This window comes from Mirounga angustirostris, unplaced genomic scaffold (assembly GCF_029215605.1).
Source record: "Mirounga angustirostris isolate CCGP_5_RB_7025 unplaced genomic scaffold, mMirAng1.0.hap1 SCAF_4, whole genome shotgun sequence".
NCBI lineage: Eukaryota > Metazoa > Chordata > Mammalia > Carnivora > Phocidae > Mirounga > Mirounga angustirostris.
The window spans coordinates 126,913,499-126,937,578 of record NW_026991712.1 but is presented as its reverse complement, the minus strand read 5'-3'; positions in this window follow the sequence as shown (position 1 = coordinate 126,937,578).

The following is a 24,080-nucleotide window of genomic DNA, read 5'->3' as shown; positions in this document are numbered from 1 at the left end:
GATAGGGTGGCTACCTTCATGGAACTTACAGTAAATATAAGATGCCAGGATTGGAGTCATGACTGTCACCTACTAGTTGAATGACTTTGGATAAGTTAATTAACCTCTCCAGGCCTTAATATCCTACCTGGAAAATGAGAATAATCAGAGTACCGCCCTCATAGGGTAGCTGTGATGAGTCTTTAATTATTTATATGCAAATATATGTAAAACTCAGACATATTAAGACCAACCCCTAGGCTGGCTTCACTGGGTCGTTATGGCTTAGTTATGCATGTATAGTTTCACTAAAGACTTGCATTTGAGGCATTTAACAAAATTAGCATTTTAATTATGAGTATTAAATTAAAACTATCATTCCTGGACACAGTTTAGTTTAAGTAACAGTTGGAGTCAAGATACAGAGGATGTGGCTACAGTGACCAGATGTTAGAGAGGACAGATTTCTGAGTTTGGGTAATGGGTCAGACACATTAGTATCATACCTGGCCTGAAATAAATGCTCAGTAAATGCTAGTTGTTGTTAGTATTATATGACTATTGCGCCCTGAGGCCTTCGTAAGTAAATAAGACTAACTTAATGGAGCACAAGTGTGGTTCTTATACGTTATCAAATAATTAATAAATGTTAGCTCACCCACACCTATGAACACACGCACTAGTCTGCATCTTTATGACAGGCTATTTCAAGCATGTATGAAATGGAAAGGACCTTAGGAATGATGTAATCTGGCTTCCTCGGGATGATGGAACTTGGGGTCTGGAGAAGTAAAATAACTTGCCCAAGTCTCACAGTGAGTAGTAAACTGGGAACTAGAATCTGCTCTTTTGCCCCAGCTGGTAAAGGTCTGCTGTACCCCACAACTGCCTCTTCTCACTGCTTCATCTCCTATCCAACAATGAGGATGAGTAATATCCACCCAATAGGGCAGACTGCAAACATCTTGCCCTTTGGTGCCAAACTGAGTTACAAGATTTGGAGCGCAGCGATTTTGCCTTTTCCTCGCTCCTCACCTTTCTGCCACCTATGTGGGCTCATAATGAAAATAAAGCCCAAACCCAACAATTGTAAGACTGGCAATCATCTCTGGTCAGCCATCACTGGACGGCTGTGGCGTGGTTGTGCTTGTATGGATTCATTGAAAACTTCTGTTTGGGGTCTCACAAAAATTAGCATTTTAATTGTGGGTATTAAATAAAAATTGGCTTTACTGGACACCACTCTAGTTAAGTAGCAGTTGGAGACAAAATATGGGAGATGTGGCTGTGGTGACCAAATGTCAGGAATGACAACTCTGTGGGTCAGACATTTTGTCATCACACGGGACTCTTAATACTACCTTTGTTCATTCTTAAATAGCCAGCTCTGTGCTCGGCTGTTGGCACTGAACACAGAACACGCAACACTCAGGCACGTTAGTACGCAGCTTCTTCTAAATTGGACCTGGATTTATCTTTGTATCCCATAATTTCCTATGCTGAGGAGTTCACATGACTGCCACCATAATAGGCTCTGTCTTCATTGACTTTTCCTGTGAGGGGATGCACAGAGTTCTGCTTGAACCCCACACACTGAATTAAGAGAACTGGTTGCTGTCCTCACTCTCTGTAGCCGATTGAATAATGGCTCCCAAAAAGACATGTCCACTTCCTAATCCGTGGAACCTGTCAATGTGACTTTCCTTGGAAAAGGGGTCATTGTAGATGTAATTAAGGATCTTGAGATGAGATCATTCTGGGTGACGTGGGTGAGCCCCACATCCAATTTCAAGCGTCCTAGGAATTCCAGAGCCACCCGAAGCTGGAAGAAGCAAGAAATGACCCTCTCTTCAGAGTCTTTGGAGGAAGTGCTGCCCTGCTGACAACTTGATTTCAGGCTTCTAGTCTCCAGAACTGTGAGAGAATAAATTTCTCTTGTTTTAAGCCACCAAGTTTGCGGTGATTTATTACAGGAGCCCCAGGAAAGTAATATACTTGCCAACTACAAGTCCAGGGCTCCCTGAATGAGAGGTGCTGGATGGAGCAGAGGACTCAGAGTCAGTTCTGGATAATGCTAGTCTGGTGGGGGGAACAGATGGGCGGGCCTGTGAGGTAGGAGGGGCCCTACCTGCCTGAGCAAGATGGAAGTACGGAGAGGCCTGGCCCTGAGCTTCTGGAAGAACTGTTCACATAGCCTCTGCACATGTGCTTTACTTCCAAAGGGACTGCTCATTTGCTTGTTTTCTCACATACGCTTCCAGTCTTCCCTTCATATGTATGTGGTGCAGGGATGCCCAAAATTTGCATTTTTCTTCTAACCTGTGTGATAAGAACCACTTGGACCTCAGAGTCCACCATGTTAGCAAACAGTATTTCTTAAATTGTTTTTTTTTTTTTAAAGATTATTTATTTATTTATTTGAGAGAGAGAGAATGAGAGACAGGAGGGTCAGAGGGAGAAGCAGACTCCCTGCTGAGCAGGGAGCCCGATGCGGGACTCGATCCTGGGACTCCAGGATCATGACCTGAGCCGAAGGCAGTCGCTTAACCAACTGAGCCACCCAGGCGCCCTTTTACTCTATTGTTGACTTCGCATTCATTTTCCCTTTATCGTTCCCTCTCACACATCTGTCACATGACAGGCCAATGTTCTTTTACGATTGCTTTAAGTTCACCTGTGATAGATAAGCCAGTCAAGCCGCCCCCAACAGAGTACTCTCCAAAATAATTGGAGCAGTTGGGTTTTCCAGTACCAAAGACTGGGAGCATCTGGAGAAATGCCGAGTGACCGTTCACACATTTGCGCATTCCTTCCTTTGGCCTGTGGAGACGTTTGTGTGTGCCAGGCGCTGTGTTGGGCACTGAGTGCTCAGACACACAGAACAGGTGCAGTGCTGCCCTTCTGGAGCTCTGGGCACAGGAACACATCTGGATCGTGACAGACCAGGCTCAGTGTCGTCTGAGATCCTTTTGGGATCTAACTTCAGTGGTTTTCTCTTGAACCTTACCCTCTCCCAGCCTGAATCAAAGCAACGTGGACTCCCAAAAGAGAGTTCTGATACTGATAAAGTTATCCACAGAGTTTCTGGGAACGTCCCCTCCCCACTCACCCTCCATTTCCACAGACCTTCGGAGAACCTCTCCCCAACCCAATTAAGGAAGAACCTGACTCAAAATCCACAAACAGCTGATTTGCACTGGATTTATCACCAGTACGTAGCAATCTGAAGAGTTACCCCTCTAAAAGGCCAATTTGAGCTGTGATAAATCCAATAAAGAACAACTCTCTTATTTTTGCCCTAAAGTGGTAACAACATTAAGAGTGGGAATTGTCACTAGCTTGACTGGCCAGTTCCACTTGTTTCTCGCAAATAGCCTCTGCCTCTTCCTTCTCTCTAGCCACAACGTCAGTTTATTGATCTGCCCTGCATTAATAACTCATTTGCTCCTCCTAATGACCTGAGATAGGTGCACTTATTCCCATTTTCCAATGAAGAAACTGAGGTAAAGAGAGGTTAAGTTACTTCCCAATTTGCAAAGTGGCAGAAGGAGTTTGGTAGTTTGGCTCCCGAGCCCACAGTCTTAGGCCTTATGCCAGGCTGCCATTACAGGGCCGGGACATCAGGCCTTGTGAACCTGTCTGTGGCTGACGTTGGTTCTTTGATGACACACACCGATCTCTCTGCTCCGGGACATATAAAAAATAATTGTAGAGAAGAGGGAGATTGAAGATTCAAGTGCAAGGCAATGCCCTGAAGCCTCATTTCTCACTAATGTGAAGGAGTTCCTGGTCATACAGCGCCCTTCTGCAGAGCACCCTTCCACACCCTGCAGGATGAGGCCCCGCTGCGCTGCCTTGGGCCTGAGAGCATCTCCAGATGCAGCGCACGCTCCCTCAGCTCTTTCTAACAGGGTGGGGAGGAGGCCACCGCGGTCCATCTATCAACAGTCAGAGACCCAAGTAACATGAGAGTTTAACTGGAATCCTTTCTCCCCAGAGTGTCAGTATAAAATTCATGCTTCTAATTCATTATTGTGACAAGACACTGCATCTAATTCAAGGAGACCGCTTCTAAAATGTCACGGTAAGTTAGGAACCAAAATTTGGTCAGTACACAAATGAAATTGTGTGGGATTTCTTTGGAGTACAGGATACCCGGATGTGGCATTCTTTGTACAGCGAGGGTGCAGGAGAGTTGTGGGGGCCCAGCAGGTGATTTATTTAGCGGTCATGGGCTGAGGAGCACAAGGACCCAAGTGTAGATGGATCAAAAGAGAGGAGGCCTGTATGCCACCTGCGTGCTGCTTCTCTTACCCCAAGGCTGCCCAAGGCAAGTGTTTTCATCCCAGTAGGACACAGAAGTGCTTCCCGTGATGTACGGGGCCGGAACACGGGTAACAACTCCTGTGGAATTGCTTTCATTTTTTAAAAGAGAGAAATAGAGGACTATTGTGTCCCTTCCACAGCCAACAGTTTATAGGTCAAGATGATCTGGAGCTAAGAAATGTAATATTCATTATGACACAGCATGAAAAAGAGAGTTGTGTTTGGTAAAGAATTTTCTCGCGTAATCACAGGCCCAAGAGGGATGAAGAGAAAGAGGTCTTCAGCCTAAGAAAAATTCAATCCTTTTCTTATCTTCCTAATTATTTATTCTGCACGCCCTGCCCACCCCCCAAGAATGTAAGCCACGGGAAGGCAGGGATTTTTGTCCATTTGCTCACCGTGGTACCCCTGGTGCCTTGCATAGAGCCTGGCACATAGTCCGTATTCAATATATATTCATTGGTAAGCAAGTGAATTGCGATCTGAAGAACAATCTTTCCAAAAAGATTCATTTGTGGGTTTTTTTGTTTTTATTTCTTTATTTCTTTATTTGAGAGACAGAGAGCATGAGTGGAGAGAGGGGCAGAGGGAGAGGGAGGAAGAAGCAGACTCCTCACTGAGCAGGGAGCCCGATGCGGGGCTCTATCCCAGGACTCTGAGATCATGACCTGAGCTGAAGGCAGTTGCCCAACTGACTGAGCCACCCAGGCACCCCAGATTCATTTGTTAAAATAAGCTAGTGCATTGCCTCTAAAGCAGCTTCCTTCATTAGGGGCTGGCTTATAGGTTCACATGCGATGGCGTTTGTGAATCCAGCATCCAGCCCAATGACATTGCTCTTCCACCGAAGCTGTTCTGCTTCCCTCCACCAGTTTTTCTTCCCTAGCATTTGATTTGAGTCTGCAGTTCTAGCTCTTTCACCCCAGAATTCACCTGAGGAGAGATTGCGTTTCTCTTACATTTGAAGCTTAGCAAATTGAGGAAAACCAACTTAGGCAAACATCCGACCATCTTTTGAAATGTTAAGAGGCCTGGAACCTCAAGACAGTCTGTGCCCTGCTGCTTTGGGAGATGCTTGGCAGCTTGGGCCCAGCCCAGCGTGGCTTTGCCAGGAAATCAGGACTGACTCTGGATTCTGTCTTGGCTCAGCGGAAGTGCGGGGCTATGCCAGGGCGGCTGGGGAAAATGGCCCTGGGGCGGGCAGGACCTTGGGGGAGGGGGGCTGTAAGACCCCCCTCGCTGTCTCGCGCCCCATCTGGCATTCGAAAGAGTCTAGGACTCATCTAAACCTGATAAAAGGTGTCCAGAGGGCTCAGGGTTAATGCTGAGTTGTTCTTTAAGTACAAGATTATGGTTTCCAATAAAATGGATTTGTGATGCCTGAGGTGATTTTGTGGGAGAAAAAAAGGAAGATTAAAAAGACTGTGTCAAAATAGTGTTTTGATTAGACCAGAAGCATAATTTTAGAAAATGGAAAGTAGTAGAAATGTAGCAGAAAATGAGCTTGGGGCCTACCCTCCCGGGGTGAACCGAGGTCATAAATCATCCCCTCTGTCCCCCATTTTTCAAGTGTGAGGTTTTTTTATACATTTTGTAGACTTAAATTTCCTACACTGTGAAAAACTAGCTAATGCATGATCCCTTGAATTTAAGCTCATATTATTATATTTGCCATCTTTTTAAATTTTTAGAAGATCTTTCATTTACCCTTCTTAGGAATACATATGATCCTGTGCTTTACTTTCTCATGCCGGAAGGAGAGTAAAATGATCAGCTCCTTGGTTTAGGAGGAACTAATTACTAAATTTCCATCCAGTTCTCCAGGCTTGTGGCAACTAACTTCCTTCCTGACAACTGAACTTTGCAGCCCAACCTTCATTAGTCTTAATAGAAGCCATGCATTCTCTCCCCCTCGCTGTAATATAAGAATAATTTTTCCTCTGAGTGGAATAATAGTTGTGAAATCATTTAGGTATTCACAGAAAAAATAGCCTTTTACTATTGTTTTTTTTTATTGATTCCAGGAATGAGGCTAAGAGTAACCCTGCTCCATTTTACCGTAAATACTATTAATCGAGAGATGAGTTCTTGGTGTAGAGAAATGATTGATTTGAATTTAAATGAGTTAATATTCAACATTTCCATCTAGACTCAGGTAAAACAACAAAATTATCCAGTGACTGTGGCTAAATTGTAGAGCTTCTGCTCAGATTGCCTGAACAAAAGCTTGCATTTTCAGTGCACCAGATACGAAAAAAAGAGAGTAAAAGCTCCGCTCCCCCATCCTGTGGTACATGAGATCCTGAAAGTATATGCTTCCCCTCCACCATTATTGATTTATTCATTCCTGACCTCATTCCCAAGGCAGTTCACCCATTGCTTCCACCCTTCCAGGACCCATGTCCTATTTTAAGAGAGAATTTTTCACTCCGGAAAAATAGGTTGACTTTCAAATTTGACAAAGCAGACATTGGAGTTCTGGTGCTGTTTTAAGAGAAGAACTGGGGAGGCCTGATTCCCAATCTACATAATAATTCAACAAAATTTAAGGCTGTCTTTAGCACTTTGCAATAGAAGCAAGTAATTACCTCCAACTAGAATGAAATGAGGGTCAAGAATGGTTTCAAGCAATCAAGTGGAAGTGTTACTTGCTTTATTGAACATGCTAATACAAAGCTGTATTTGGAAAAGTTAAAGGAGAAAAATGCATCCAACCCAAATTGCCTTGTGAGCTTTTTTTTGCAAGGGTGGGCCAGAATGGTTTGTAGGTGATCAAAAGTTGCAGTTGTTTAGTTTTAACACTTTAAATGACTTCACCTAGGAATTTTAATGATTTGGGATTTATGCTTTTGGATCTAATTTTAATGATGCATTCTCTATACGTAAGGATAAGCACACATCCATTCTTTGTACGTGTAATTTAACTATCTAGTTCATATGGGTGTACCTATTTCAAATGGATAGGTTGGCGTCCTACCAGATGACAAAATTAATTTAAGTAGATAGGAATTACACAATTTTAGTAGGTGGCAATATTAGCTGAGTCAGTTTCCTCTTGTGAAATACTAGGCTTATAGAACACTTATCCAAACTCAAACACATTTTTTTATTTACTCAGGCATCCATGATTCTAATCTGCCTGGGCAACAATTCAAATTCATAACAAGAATTTATTTATTAGCAACAATTTAACTTTGAGAACAAAAATGCAACCAGATGCAGAATTCATGAATTTGCTTTTTTTTTCCCATTAGATGTTAACCGAAGTTTAGGATGCATATTTTATACATCTAGGTTGATCATAATATAAATAATTCTGGCCTAAGGGCTATGTCTTGTAGCTTCTTAAAAATTGTTCTCTATCACATAGCAGAAAATAAGTGGATATTAAACTCAGTTAAAATGATTAAAGAAGACAATTTCAGTGATGCAAATTATTTAACTATTTCAGGAAGTGGGCAGTGTCCATTTTCAAGGGTCCAGAGAACTACAAAATGGGGTGGAAGGCAGGAAGTGTTTATAGGATAAAGAATATGGAACAGGAAGAGAAAAATGTAAATGGATTGGGAAAAAGGAAATAAACATAGTACCCAGAGTTGGTCTGGTGTTTGGGATTGGCTGACTGGATATACCACGTTTTTGGTCAGCACAGCAACTACAGGGACAGGAAAATTATCAAGGTTCCCGTTGCTGAAGTGACACCACCAGACAGAAGCAGCTCCATCTTGCGCCTAGAAATTCATTTGGATAGTTCTTTAAACTAATAAGTAACTTTTAACTTATTTTAAGTGATGGACTGTTAAAGTTTAAATTAGATCGTGTTTATTAAAAAGTTATAAAAATATTGAAAGTTTATAGTTCAAAACCAATATTGAAAGTGTAATTCACCTTTAAAGTTTTATCTTTTATCTTAAAAGCGTTTTCTAGTACACATTAAAATGAAAAAAGGAACAGTTAGGGAAAAGTAGGACTTTGGAAAAAGTGTTTAAAGCAGAAGAGAACATTTGGGTGTGTGTATTAATTCCCCTCAAATCCCTCTCTGCTGGACTTATGCATTCATGCTGTGAAGGGGCAGGAGAGGATCTCTACACAAATACAAAATTGTTAATTCGGCAGAGGGTCCACTTTCTTGGTCCCCTTTTCTTCCTCAGATGAGATGGGCTTGATAGATCAGAAGAAAATTCAGGAAAGGGTAGGCGATGCTTCAGGAACAAATAAACCCTAAAGAGTAAATTGCTTAACACACTAAGGGTTTATCTGCACTCACTCAGAGTCCAAAATGAACCAGATGTCCCTCCTCCATCTTATAACCTGCAAGGTTACTGTGTCAAGGAAAGAAAGAGCTAATAGTTTGCTCTAAGTGTTTGTAAGGGCCAGGTTTGGAAGTGCCTTGTGATACTTTCTCCCACATTACATTGCTCATAATCAGCCACGTTATCCCAACCTAATGCAAGGGACGTGGAATAGCATGGGGCCAGCGAGAAGACACAAAGTGGGACTTGGAGTCTCTGCTACAGGAGACTTGCTAACTCCCTTAAGGTCACCCTACCTTAGCAGTCAGCTCCCTGTTTTCTCTCCTCTGAACCAATGTCCCGCCAAAGAAAGAAAACTTTCCAGTGAGAGAGAAAGAAAGCGATTGAATGAGAGCACTAGCCTTCATACCAAGTCCAAGAGCATAAAATTCCAGAACGGCATCATATTTCAGTGTTACAAATTCCAGGTCATCCTGCACATCATTTCTTAAAGAGTAAAAAGAGAGGGAGAGAGAATGCTATTGAAATGAGAATATATGCTTACACTACTGAAATAAATAAGAATGTAAATAAGAATGTACTTCCTACTCTACTTCCCTTCCTCCCGTGTAATTATTCCCATTGTAGTGAGTATGATAAAGTGTGTGTCTGATTTCCTTATTCCAAAAACACATCAAGAACCTTAAGTTCCCTTAATCTTAAGCCACCTGGTTATCAACCTTATCTTCATTTCTTAAAGGGTAGCTACTACTGAGCCATTTCATATTCTCCTGAATATTCAGTGACATTGTGGTCCTCAGCATGAGTGACACTTTCTGGACTCATCCAACCAACATTTTGAATGTCTTCCAAGTGCCAGGCCTCGTGCCAGCTTGTTCCTGAGGCTGCATTCCTCTCCAGGACCTCATGGTCTAGCAACTGCCATATGAGTCTGGACAGAATGCCACAGGAACCATAACCACTGTTTCTTGTAACCCACACCCTGAGGTGTGCTGCTGGGTCTAAGCCATAAAAAGAAGGCCCTCTGAGGTACCTGTTGCTTACTTGCTGCTCCCAAATAATCATATCCAGGATGGGATGGCACATACATTAAAGACAAAATATTTGCTATTCTCACCGAAGTTAAGAATTGGGATTAGTTTTTCCCAAAGCAAACTTCAACTCTCTCCAATTGTCTATCAGATTTTATTTGATAATTGGGGCGGGGAGGGCAGGGGAGAGAACAATGTTCTGAACATTGCCTGTTTGTGCCTGTCTGGGGCTCCATTTTACCATCAGAGATGCTCCTTGCTGGTCATGATGCTGGCCGGTAGTGGGTGGCCCTGGAATGGGACAGGAGCTAGAAGCCCAGACTCGGGGAGGTGCACTCCCTAGACCCAGCTCTTCCACTAATTAGCTCTGCGACCTTGGTGGAGTCCTTTGGCCCTCTCAGCTCCAGTTCCCTCATGTGTAAAATTGCATGTTTGGACACGACAGGGTTCTCCCAGCTGTGACACCCTGTTGTTGTGGGCTTCGGCATTCCTGCCTCTGTAATTGAGGTCAGCAGCCCTGTGTCCTACAGGGTCTGCAGGGAGGAGGGATTGGAGCAGTGTCACTGGGCTGATCACCTCAAAAGGCATCCACTCCACAGTGACTTACCAAGAGAAAAACCATTAGACCCATCACCTCTAGAACTCTTTGGCATTGGGTTTTTTTCCTCCTACAACTTCCAGATGCTCACTGTGGTCACAGACTGAAGAAGGAAATAAAGAATCCTTCAGCCAATAAAGCCAACAAGTGGAATGGCTGGGTCACAAATACATCACTAAGACAGCCTCTCCAAAGGATACTTAGCCCATGGCTGGGGGAGAGTTCATGGGTTTATAGAGAGAAAGTTATTGAAGGCAGAGAGCTGCCTGTCACTGGGAACACAGATCAGCCCACGGGGACTGGCCACACAACATTGGGAAGTTTTAGACCTCAGAGATTCAGAGACTCAACCTCCTCCCCACATTTCCACATATTTTGCAGACAAGAGAACTAAAGCCAAGAGAGGTTGACTAGCTCAAGGTGATGAAAAATGGACAGAACAGACATGAAATTTGTATCTTCAGACTTCTGACTCAGAGGCCCATACTCTTATTCTATCCTGTGCTAGAGAATTCATAGACACACTCACTGAAACCCAAATCTGGTATCAAGAATAGTAATATGGTGATAGAGCCAATAATGGTAATTATGCATACCATATGTTTATACATTATGCATATCACATGTGTTACACATACACACTCACACACACGTACATTAATTGGGTAGCCACCGCTAGCCAGGCACTATGCTAGTCATTTTATATACCTAGCTCTGTATTGTACTATAACTCTATAAGATATAATCCCTTTATTATTGTTCCCAATTTATAAGTAAGAAAACTGAGGCTTAGAGAGATGAACTGACTCATTCATTTGGTGACATATAGCCACTCATTCCACTGAACCAATTTTTTTAAGTCCTTACTATGTACAGGCATTAAACTAGTCACTGTGGTGGAATTTAGAAAGAAACTAGAAAGGAGCTCTGCCTTCAAAGAAATAATGATGACGTCTGACATGTAACAGCAATATGAAGGAGAAATAAGACTGATGTCAGAAGAAAGATCTGGCTACATTCCAGGGGAATTCAGAGAAAGGGATGTGTTTTGTTTTCATATTGAATGGATTAAGGGAGGAAAGACAAGGGTCAGGAGGTAGCTGAACTGAACCTCAAAAGAAGGGTCGGTCCTGGGCACTGGAATTGGGGTAGAAAGCCTTCACGAAAAAAAAAGGGGCACAGAGCCTGAAAATCTAACTATGCCTGGAACCAAATGGCAAATCAGTTGGGAAGTCTGATCTCTGACCAGTACATGGCTACAACAAAGGGATGGGGAGTATAAAACCTTTAGTAAATAAAGAACAAATGTGACTAATCTCATGAACCACTTGCTATAAAGAAATCTTGCTTTCTGATTTTGTTATACCAAAAGAAAGGGGAAAACCATTAGAAAACTTGTAAACTTGGTGTCTAAACTGAAAGCAAAGTGGAACTGACCCCAGCACTGTGAGCATCTCTTCATGGGTGAAACTAGAGCGTTTTCCTGTAGAGGCCATAGGATTTACACTTGTAATAGGTCGTTGATTCTGAATGCAGAAATCTGAACATACAGTGGGTCAGATCTGCTTCCCAGAAACAGAGCATCTGCAAAAGAGAAAAGCCTGATGCAGCGCAATTAATCTTCATCACCACTTTAAAGAGGAGTGGTGATTTGTCCCCATGAAAGAAAGAGCAAAAAGAGAAGATTGGGCTGAAACCAGTGTGGCTCTGGGAAACGTTTAAACACTAGTTCTTTTTTTAAATGTGCATATGTACATGTTTAAGTTTATTATGAATTTTATTAATATAAAGGTGGCACACAACTTACAAGTAAGGATAAAATATACAATACTCTTTGCTGTAAATTCCGTATAGCCGATCAGGTCTTGCAGAATGCTTTCATGGATTTTTACCAAATTCTTGTGTCTGTAGCCAACCTATAAGGTTGCAATTAGTTAAATGAGTGTAGTTCCAACATGAATGGGGTTGATATTTTTGGTTACTTAATGAGTAAGATTTAAATGAAACAAAAAATACCTATGTTGGAACTTTATTCACCCCTCAGTAACACGTATGACTTCTTGGCTGAATCAAACAGTAGTTTTCACATAATAGACAACTCATTTTTATGCTATTCATGATATAATGGCTACAGACAAAACACACTTTTAAGTTCGATCTATAACATTGTTTTCTCCATCACTTTCTTATCAACAGTATAATAAACCAAGTTCCAACTTGTAATGTTTTATTATTTCTGTGATATAAATCCTCCCATATGGCTGGTTTCCATCTACAATGAGATATCATTAAGTGCTGAGTAAGGAAGAGAGGCATAATAGCAGACCTTATATGATACATAATCTACATAAAAGAACTTTGTCAGATATGTGGTTTGCAAGCTTTTTCTCCCAGTCTGTAACTTGTCTTTTCATTCTCTTAAAAGGGTCTTCTACAGCACAAAGATTTTAAATTTTGATGAAACCCAGTTAATCAATATTTTCTTTTATGGATCATGCCTTTAGTATCGTGTCTAAGAACTCCTCACATCGGTTGAGATTCTGAAGATTTTCTCCTTTGTTTTCTTATAAAAGTTTTAAAGTTTTACATTTTATATTTAAATCTTTCATCCAGGGGCACCTGGGTGGCTCAGTCCTTAAGCGTCTGCCTTCAGCTCAGGCCAGGATCCCAGGGTCCTGGGATCGAGCCCCGCATCGGGCTCCCTGCTCTGCGGGAAGCCTGCTTCTCCCTCTCCCACTCCCCCTGCTTGTGTTCCCTCTCTCACTGTGTCTCTCTCTGTCAAATAAATAAATAAAATCTTTAAAAATAAATAAATAAGTAAATAAATAAATAAGTAAATCCGTGATCCATTTTGAATTAATTTTGTATGGCGTGAGGCTGTAAGTCAATTTTCATTTTTTTGCCCATGGATGCCCAACTGTTCCAGCACCATTTGCTTAAAAGATTATCCTTTCTCCATTGAAATTTCCTTTGTTTTACATATAATTTATCCTCTTGTAAGTTTAATTGTTAATAATGGCTGTGGTTTGACATCCAACTCACAAACTCCCTGACAATTTGACCATGGGTTCTGGCTCAAGCACACTATTGATTTAGACTGGGCTGCATGGTTTTGATTTGGAGGGTGGGTGAGATGCAGATATAGAGATGATTAGCGATTGTGAGCATGCGCAAATACTGCAATATATAACACAAAACATTATAAAAGTGTCAAGGTCCCGTGGTGGCATTAGTACCATCTTGCAGAAAATTAAAACTCAGGTTTGAAACTCACACTTTATTAGCTTTGGGGAGAGGGAACAGGAATTGAATGTAATTCATGCTATTAATTTGAAATTGCTTAATTAATGGGTTTCCTTCATACTAATTTCGTAGCCCCAAAGCTTGGTAAGACAATCGCGGCCTCTGTGGTCAAACAAAGCTGGGTCTGAATCTTGGCTCTGACATTTCCCAGCCTTGAGGAAACACCTCATTGACCTTTATTCTCCCATATGTTAAAATGGGAAGAAGAATCAAAAGCTGTGTTCATTAATTTATTGAATACTTGATGAGCTCTAGGCTATGTAGAAGGGATTAAAAATATAGCAGTGAGCAAAGTCATCATGATTTTTGCCCTCAGAGAACTTATGGTCCAGTGGGAAGGTGGGCAATGGAAAATAAGCACACTAGTAAATGAAATGGTATTACAATTGTGTTAAGTGTCATTAAAAAAAAAAAAGCAAGTGATATTATTCAATCAACAACAACAACAAAAAACCAACACAGTTCCAGTAACAGGAACTAGCTAAGGAACTAGGAAATAACTAAGTGTTAGCTATTTTTTTATTATAGATTTGGGCAAGTTTCAGAGTGGCACAGGCAGAGGTTTGGAGACCTCATTTGAGGGCCTGACTACTGTCGTTTTTGCTGAATATTGTAATGTTCACTCTGCTTATAAATCTGAATTAGAGGTTCTTAAAGGGTCTGCTCCTACTCTAAGAATCAGTGACCAGCTTATGTGTCAAGAAGAGATTTGTTTCATTTGTTTATGTTAAAGGCACAGATAAATTAAGTCAATATGGTAGTCATTAGGTCTGATGCTATATATATTTATATTTTTAATGATATTTTTCTAGCATACTCCCTAGTCACTGTGCCCTTTTAAAAATGGACTAAATTATGAAAAAGTACTTGGGGAGCTGGAACCCTGGGACAAAGAAATGACTGCTGAAGTGTTTACAAATTTTATTTTCAACTCTTACACACATCGGATTTTGTTTGAAAGTACGTTATTGTTAATCAATGTTTTTTTGTAATGAAGTCTATAAATCCACAGTAAGTAAACATTCAGACTTGTTGATGTGCTTTTGCTTTCCTACTTGAGTTTGTGTATTTTCATCAGAATTGGAGTCCTTCTGTTTTTTTGGGTTTTTTTGTTTTTCCTGGTTTTCCACTAAGCCTCCCCTGACTCCCTGAGGAGCCAGCCCCCATGTCAGCTCCCTGGGCAGTGGCTGTGGAGGCATCTGAGGGCTTCTGCTTCTTGGCTGGGTGCTCTTATCCTTTAGAACAAAAGGATCTGTCTTTCCTATCTACCACTAGGTCTTTTACCTCCATTTTTCAATGGGAAGATGGAAGACCAAGAGGGACATGGAAAGTTATTTTTTGTCTCCCTTCTCTAATGTTTTCTGATTGACAAATTAGCACTGCCTTAGTGTAGAAAGTTTGGGAAATAACAAAACTACAAAGGACAAAAGAAAAATTATCAGTGGTTCTACTGTTGGCAGAATTCTTCCCCCAGACCTTGAAATACGGGGCATGATAATTCCAAAATTTCAGAGTTCGACTCAAAGTCACTGCTCTAGTGTCTACCACAGTTTGAGACTAATGGGGGAAGCCATATACCTAAACTGGGTCCTGATCCAAGAAACAGTACGGCTTAAACATGGATGATGCCGTGGTTCGGGAATGAGTCTAATCTGCAAAATCGGGCATTTTGCAGATTCATTTCTTACAAAAACCCTGTAATAGTCCTGCTCTTACCCCCGTTTTTCTAGAGTCACAGAGGCCGTCAGACACATAACCTAAATTCTGACTCAGGAAGACAAGTTCCAAGTCCACAGGCTAACTGACTTTCTTGGATTGCAGAAAGCTGACCTTTTCCCTCCACCCCAAAGCATCCCCTTCTTTGTTTCTTTGTCTCAATCCAAGCCCAGTATTGACTTTGTTCATATTTTGCCTTGTTACATGGTATCGTCTATCACTCCTGTGAATGGAGAATCTGTTTTGTTTCTGTATCTTCTTTGAACCTTCCTTTCACTCATTTCTACTGAAGGCCAAGTGCATTTCCATCATGTAGAATATAACTTCTAACTCCCTCCCCAGTTCTGAACATCTGACCGTTTTACCTAACAGCCAAAGTCACATGCAAAATTGAGCGTATGTTTGGGGAGGGGGGAAGTGCTTAAGTGCACCTGTTAACATGGAGGTGGGAAGGGTTTCTGAGGTCATGGGGGCCAGCAACCCCTTATAACTATTAGGAAGATAGCTATTTCTTTTATTTTTTTCCATGCATATAATTTTTAAAGTTTGTTTTTATTTTTTTCCAACCTGAGATTTTGAAATATTTCAAACCTATGGGAAAACTGGAAGTATTTTCATTAAACAATTTTTTAAAGATTTTCTTTTTTTAAGTAATCTCTACACCCAATGTGGGACTCAAACTTACAACCCCAGTATCAAGAGTCATGCTCTACTCCCTGAGCCAGCCAGGAGACCCTCATTAAACATTTTTGACCTTGATCTTGACCTAGGTAGTTTTTCAGGACTGCCGTAACAATTATTACAAGTTGAGGGACTTACACAACAGAAATGTATTCTCTCAGAGTTCTGGAGGCTAGGACTCTGAAATCAAGGTGTCAGATGGGCTCTGCTCCCTCTGCAGCCTCCAGGGAAGATTCTTCATTGCCTCTTCCTAACTTCTGGTGATTTTGCAGTTTGCAGTCCTTGGGATTCCTTGGTTTGTACCACTCTGCCTCCATCGTCACAGCCTTCTTCCTGTGGGTGTCTCTGTGTCTCCTCCTCCTCCTCTTCTTACAGGTCAGCAGTCATACTGGTTTAAGGTCCACATGATGTCATCCCTGTGTGTGTGTCTGTACCCAAATTTCTCCTTTTGATACAGACACCAATTATTATAGGATTAGGGGTCCATCCTAGTCCAAAATGGCCTCATTTTAATTTAACTGATGATATCTGCAAAGACCCTATTTCCAAATAAGGTCACATTCTTGGCTTCTGGGGAGACTTGAATTTTGGGGGGACTATTTAATCCAGTATACCTACATTCATTAATTATTAACATTTTAAAGCATTTTAATTCTATCCATGCATGCATGCGTGTATCTACCCATCCATCCCCCATACAGATTTTGTTGATCTATTTGAAAGTTAGCACTAGACAGGTCATTTCACCCCTAAATACTTCAGCCAGTGGTATGTGATAAGGCAAAAAGACATTGTCCTGTATAATCACAATATTATTATGACAACATAATAAATTTAACATCTGATATCATAGTTTATCTGAGATACAGATGATATTTAAATTTCCCATTTATTTCAAAAATATTCTTTATAGCTAATGTCTTTTTTTCCTAAATCTGGATTGAATAAAGGACCAGACATTGCATTTACTTATTATGTCTCTTTAGTCTCCTTTTACAAGAAAAAAGCACATCCCTTTTTTCATGTCACTGACATTTTTGAAAAGTCCAAATCAGTTGTCTTTGAAAATGTCCCATATTTTAGATCTGTCTGATTATTTCTTCATGATTAGATTCAGGCTAAATATTTTTGGAAAGAATATTATTACATAGGTGACATTGTACATCCCTATTACATCACCCCCAGGAGGCGCAGAATGACCACCTGCTCCATTTCTGGTGAGATGCTAAATACAGTCGCTTGACTAAGGTGCTGAGAGCCACTTCTCTACATTGTAATGGGGTTCTCGATGATTTCCTGTTCATTTAATTCTTGTTTCATATTGTCTTCGAAAATTCGGGGCGCTTGGGGGTTCAGTCGGTTAAGCGTCAGACTCTTGATTTCAGCCCAGATCATGATCTCAGGGTCGTGAGATCAAGCCCCACATCAGGCTCCACACCGCGCATGGAGCCTGCTTACGATTCTCTCTCTCCCTCTCCCTCTGCCCCTCCCCGACCCTCCACCCTGACTCTCACTCTCATAAATCAATCAATCAATCAATCAATAAAATCTGTCTATTTCTGTTCTGAACTTTTGAATTTCTGATTAGAGGTGTGTTTCTTTTGGGGGGTTTTGTTTGTTTGTTTGGGGGTTTTGTTTTTTTTTAGAGGGAGAGAGGGGTGGGGAGGGGCAGAGGGAGAGAGAGAGAGAATTGTAAGCAGGCTCCACACCCAGTGCAGAACCCAACCTGAGGCTCAATCTCATGACCCTGAGATCATGACCGGAGCCAAAATCAGGAGTCTGACGCTTAACTGACTGATGATTAGAGGTGTTTTAAAAATATATATAAGTGCTCTTTTACAGACATTTCATTCAGTTTGAGGATTGTGCTACAGTTTTCTTCTGCTTTGTAGTTTTGCAGGGAAGAATTTTCACCTGCTGAAATATTTTGATTCTCATTTTCCAAGGTCTTACAGTGACTGTGGGGAAGTTATCTGCGGTTTTAACTTTGAATTGTCTCATAGTTTCCTGGACCAGCAATAGCAGGCGATTCTCTGTAGACAGTGGTAAGGTTTGGGGGAGGCTCACTTGGCTTCTTAGTTCAAGAGGGCTGGGTTCTGTTGATATAGTTAAGTGCACTTTCTTTAAAATAGATCATGGGGCGCCTGGGTGGTTCAGTCTGGTAAGCCTCCAATTCTTGATTTTGGTTCAGGTCATGATCTCAGGGTGGTGGGATCACGCCCCACATTGGGTTCCGCACTCAGCGAGAAGTCTGCTTAAGATTCTCTCCCTCTCGTTCTCCATCTGACCCTCCCCCCACTCGCACATGCGTGCACACAATTTCTCTCTCTCTCAAATAAATAAATAAATCTTAAAATAGATCGCACCTTTTGTTGGGAGTGAGGGATGCCTTCTTTTCTGATGGACCCTTGATCTCAAACACTTGCTTCCTTCTTTGACTCCACCACCTAGGCTCCAAGGACACCTCCCGTCTCCCAAAGAAGGTGCCTTTCCAAGGCTGCCACCTCTGGACTTGTGCACTGGTAGGCTCTCCTTTTATGTCCCCGGTAGTGGTGCCCTGATCCGGCAGGTTATACACCTTTGACGGTGTTTATCCTCTCAGAGAGTGACAGTTTCCTACCAAGAAGGATTTTATCTGTGCTCCATGCTGTCTCTCTTCTGTCCCAAGCGTTCTCCAGCCAACTCAGCTCCAGCAAGGTTGCAGTGCTGGCTCTGCAGACTCCAGATTTTTCTTTCCCTATCTCTGTGTAAATTGAGATTTGTAACACTCTCTGTCTCCTACTGATGCTGTAGACAAGGGTTATGGGTGGTTTTATTTGCTCTCCTTATTGATCTCTATAGGTTTTGGAGGACATGTGTAGAGAAATCCGTATTTAGTTAATGTAGAAACTCAAAGCCTGCATATATTTATTCTTACTTTCTTGGTGTTTTAATGTAAATACAATTGTATACTTTGTATTTTTTTAAACCTGTCATGGTAGCATAATTATATCTATATTTTTCTCTTTTTTTTGTGGTTTGCTTTTTTACATTTAACTCTTTAACTCTTCTGGAAGTATTCCTTGCTTTTAGCTTCTTTTCCGGCCTATGGGCACAGTAGAACATAAGGAATCTTGGCCTAATTTGCTTAGAAATGGAAGATGCTTAGAGAAACAAAGTATAAACTAGGGCCTTGCCCACATGTGGGTGATGCTTTCTGAAGCACCAAATGGACAGGGACTTGATTATAAGTTTCTTAGGAAAGTCAAGTGCCAGCCTCTCGGCACTTGAGGCTTTCATTCCTGCTGAGTTTTTTGAGGACTGACTGCCCTTCAAAGCTGGCTGCTCATCAGATTTCTCAGAATAGCTTTATGGATTGTCACATTCTTAGTCACTTTCTTAATGTCCCAAATTCTCCATTCAGGTTTCATCTTTTCATGAGCAACTACAACTTCTTCTCTCCCAGGGCACTCAGGAGTCTTGCACAAAGTAGGTTCTCAGGGACTATTCTAACACCTTTGAAAGCCTGCATCTACCTTGAGATCACAAGTGGTGTTACATCAAAAGCAGTTTATTTTTCTTCAGAGACTGATAAGAAAAGAAAGACACCTGAGTAGAAATGAGTATAGAAGCACCTGGATGCTGTGCAGTCTCTCAGAGGCCAACTCTGCAACAGGCTAAGTAAGACCTCTTCATTCTGCTCAGGAAGTGGTGAGAAAGCAAAGTTATCCATGCCCCTCTTTTATGTATATGTATCTATCTCATATGGGATATCCAACAACTATCCAAGTAGCTGCCTGAGCATTGCCTGAAAGAACTTTTGAAGGGACTAGATCATGAATTCAATTAAGATTCTGCATTGTGGGGTACCTGGGTGGCGCTGTCAGTTAAGAGTCCAAATTTGTGTAATTCTATGCACAAATTTCCACAGGATGGAAGAGACACACTCGACCACTATGCTTTGAGAAGCCAGTTCCATCTCTATGCCCATTTGAAGTATAACAATCAACTTCATAAAAAAAAAAGTCAGGGGCACCTGGGTGGTGCAGTCAATTAAACATCTGACTCTTGGTTTCAGCTCAGGTCATGATCTCAGGGTCATGAAATTGAGCTCCTTGTCAGGCTACGTGCTCAGTGTAGAGTCTGCTTGAGGTCTCTCTCTCCCTTTCCCTCAACCCCTCCCCATGCTCACTCTCTCTCTCAAAAAAATAAATCTTAAAAAAAAAATCTGCATTGTATTGCAAATTCAAAAGGTCTTTAGACCTTTTTGAAGGTTCTGTGAGTTATCCTGTTTACAGTTGTTATTTATAACACACACATGTCCCTGGGATATAAATAAATAAAGACAGGGAGACATGAAAATTGAATGATGTCACCCTCCCTTGGAAAAGCCCTTAAATAGTTTTCCTTGTTTGGGGATAAGAAACAAATTCTTAGAGCCTGTAAAATCCTCCATTGTCTGCCCTGTGCCTACTTCTCCAGCATCATCTGCCCCCCTAAAGTCCTTGCTTTCTGACCTGTAGTTTCTCAAACATTCCATGCCTCTTGCCACCTGAAGATGTTTGCATATGTTGTTGTCACTCTCTGGCTGTTTCTACTCCCTTGAAGGTACCCATACTATCTCTTCCCTTAGTAATACTTGTCTGTCATTCAGATCTCAGGTCAAATATCACTTCTTCAAAGAAGTCTTCCTTGAATGTCCCATCATACCTTCCCACAGGAACTTGTACCTCCAAGGTATTTCTTGCAGTTATAATTTTAGATTTTTGTTCTCCTCCTCCACTGGACCATAACCTCAGTGATGTAGAACAGAGTTTATTCTTGCCAAGCATTGAATCCCCCGTGTTTAGAACAAAGACTGGTCCCCGCAAAGTGCTGGGTAAAAGTTTTGTTGGATGCATGAATTAATTGATCGATGTAAAGCAACTAACTGTCCAGAATGAAACAAATAGTGAACAATCATTTAATCAGAGAGACAGTAGGCTGATTTTTTTTTAAATCATTATTTGGTAATCTCTGAGAAAGAGTCTGAAACAGCTGAACACATGTAGCCTGAGAAACAGATGGAAGAACTAAGAGAGAAAATTGAGGAAGAAGGTTGAAGAAAACAAGATAAAAATTTCAGAGCTACTTGCTGGTTGTGTCTGAAAGGAGTGTTCATTTCTAGTCACATCACTGCTGCAAAGAGTTTAAAGATAGAATGAAGAGAAGAGCTTGGGACAGGCAGCCTGGGTGATCCCAGATCAAATGTCAAGCAGCTCACAGAAAGTTTAGAGACTTACAGTGGAAAGTCAAGAGGACTTGAAGGAGATGTAATTATAGATCCAAAGCTCAATCGCTGTATGTGATAATGTTGCTTACTTTCATTTTAACAAAGACCTGTTTATGCAATGCAGATCCTAGAGTGGAGGTCTGGAAAATTCAAGGCAAATTTATGAAGTATTTTTTATTATCAGTAACAACTAAAGGATCTAAAGGCATAGGATAGTGTTGAGTATTGAAATTGATATCTAGGGTAAAGCATTCTTGTATCTGTGAATGAATTCTCTCTCTCTCACACACACACACATACACACACATACATGTTTATTTTAAGAAAAGTACAAAAAATGAAGAGTATAACAAAGAGATGGTGTTAATTTGATCTTTTAAAGCAAAATACTATGTATTCATCTTGCATTTTAATCAACCTCTTTTTTTTTAGTCTAAAAGAAACAGAAATACGACTGTTTCTACTCATTAGTGGATTCCACTGATTCCAAAGTGAGGAGAGATTTGGAATTCCTTAATGTTTACCAAGAGCTTTGAAGGGACTAGCTGAACACTGACTTTTTTTTTTTAATTTATTCACTGGAGAAAGAGAGATCACAAGTGGGAGGGGCAGAGGGAGAGAGAGAAAACCTCCAGAAGACTCCATGTTGAGTGTGGAGCCCAACGTGGGACTTGATCCCAGGACTCTAAAATCATGACCTGAGCCGAAACCTGAGCAGACACAACCAACTGTGCTGCCCAGGCCCCCCTGACTTTTTTTATAGGGTTGTTTGTTATACTTCAAATGAGCATAGAGATGGAATTGGCTTCTCAAAGCATAGTTCTTGAAATACATCTCTTCCATCCTGTGGAAATTTGTGCCTAGAATTACTAGGGACATTTGTGGGAGATCTGGTGAGAATAGAGAAGGGAGTTAGTAGGAGACTGGGAACAGGTAGGGCTAAGGAGGGACTAGGGGAGGACTGTGATAGTAGAGAGATATTGCCCACTGTACTCTCTATGTGGCTAAAGGCTCAAATAGCCCTACATTTTTTTTTTCCAGCTAGAAAATAAATCAAATCTAACGTGAGCATCCAATGCTTTATTGATAATAGGCTAAGATCACACTGTGAGTGCTCTGGCCAATTGGACTGCTGTGCATTTACAACAATTCCTATTAGAACAGACACAACTCTGCCTATAAAAACCCCATGGAATTGTGCATAACCAAAGACTTCAGTTGATCAGAATGTCTTTGACCTTGAGAAGAGATAGTAAGTGGGACTAAGCAAGATGGGACTAAGCAACAAATTCAAGACAGGCCTGAACTGAAGAGTGGGGTGTCTTCATTATAGGATGGCCTAATTTAGGTGATCATCATATAGAGAGTAGGTTGGGAGTCTAAGTCAACGGGTAGGTAGAGGTTACCAGAGCCATCAAGACTGCCTCTCAAAGGCAGATGATTATTTTGAGTATGTCCTTTTCTCTCCATTTCCCCCATCTACTTCTGTGATAGGCAGAATAAAAACCCACAAAGATGTTCCAATAAAACAAAGATGTCCTAATAGGTCCTAATAGATATCCTACTCCTCAGAACCTGTGAATGTGTTACCTTAGAATTCCTTACCTTACCCTACCAAAAGGGAAATTGCAGATGTGATCAAGGCTGTGGACCTTGAGATGGGGAGATTATTCTGCATTATGCAGGTGAACCCAAACTAATTCTATGAATTCTTAAAAAGGGAGAATATTTTCCAGCTGAAGTCAGAGTCAAAGGGAGATGTGACTGCAAAAGAATGGTAAGAGAGAGGCCACATGGCTGTTTTTGAAGGTGGAAGTTGGAAGCCAGGAGCCAAAGAATGGAGATAGTCTCTAAAAGCTGGAAAAGATGAGGAATGGATTCTTTTTAGAGCATCCAGGTGGGAACACAGCCCTGCCAACACCTTGATGTTAGCCCAATGAAACCTGCATTGAACTTCTGCATTTACATTCTGCCAGAATGTAAAATAATAAAACGTGTTGTTTAAGTCCCTAGGTTTATGGTAATTTGTTTCAGCAGCCATAGAAGACTAATACAGTCCCCTATTCTGAGCCACTGACATCACTCAGTTGAGCTACAACAGTCCCCTCCTAACTGGTTTTCCTGCTTCCAATTCTGTCCTTCTACAACCCACAATTGTTCAGAGTTGTCCTCTTGAAAAACACCAGATCGATGGTATTTTCTAGCTCAAAACTGTTCAATGAGTTGATTGCCCTTAGAATAAAACCGAGAAGGGGCGCCTGGGTGGCTCAGTTGGTTAAGCGACTGCCTTCGGTTCAGGTCGTGATCCTGGAGTCCCAGGATTGAGTCCCACGTCGGGCTCCCTGCTCAGCAAGGAGTCTGCCTCTCTCTCTGACCCTCCCCCCTCTCATGCTCTCTCTCTCAAATAAATAAATAAAATCTTAAAAAAAAAAAAAGAAGAAAACCGAGAAGTCTTAATGGCTGCTCTTGAACCTCATATCATACTGCTAACCCCTCCCCATTGGATGCAGAAGCTCCCCACCCAGAAGTAACTTTACTGACTTTTATAATAATTGCTTCCTTGATCTTATTCATAATTTAGTCATCTATGTGTATGTCTCTGAATTATATAATTTAGTTGTGTCAGTTTCTTGAACATTATATAAATGGAATAATACAGTCAATATTCCATTGAGTGGCTTTCACTCAGCGCTATCTTTGAGAATCAGGTGTTGCATGTGGCTGGAATTTGTTCATTTTCATTTTAATAATCCATCTCTGAATTCTTTTGATTTGCTATGTAAACAATCAAATGATCTGTAAACAAAGAAAATTTATTTCCTTCCAAATCACTTTTATTTCTTATGCTTTCTTTATTGCACTGTTTAAGACCTCTGGTACAGTGTTGGGATGCCTGGCTGCCTCGGTCCACTCACCACGTCGGGTGTAGAGCCTACTTAAAA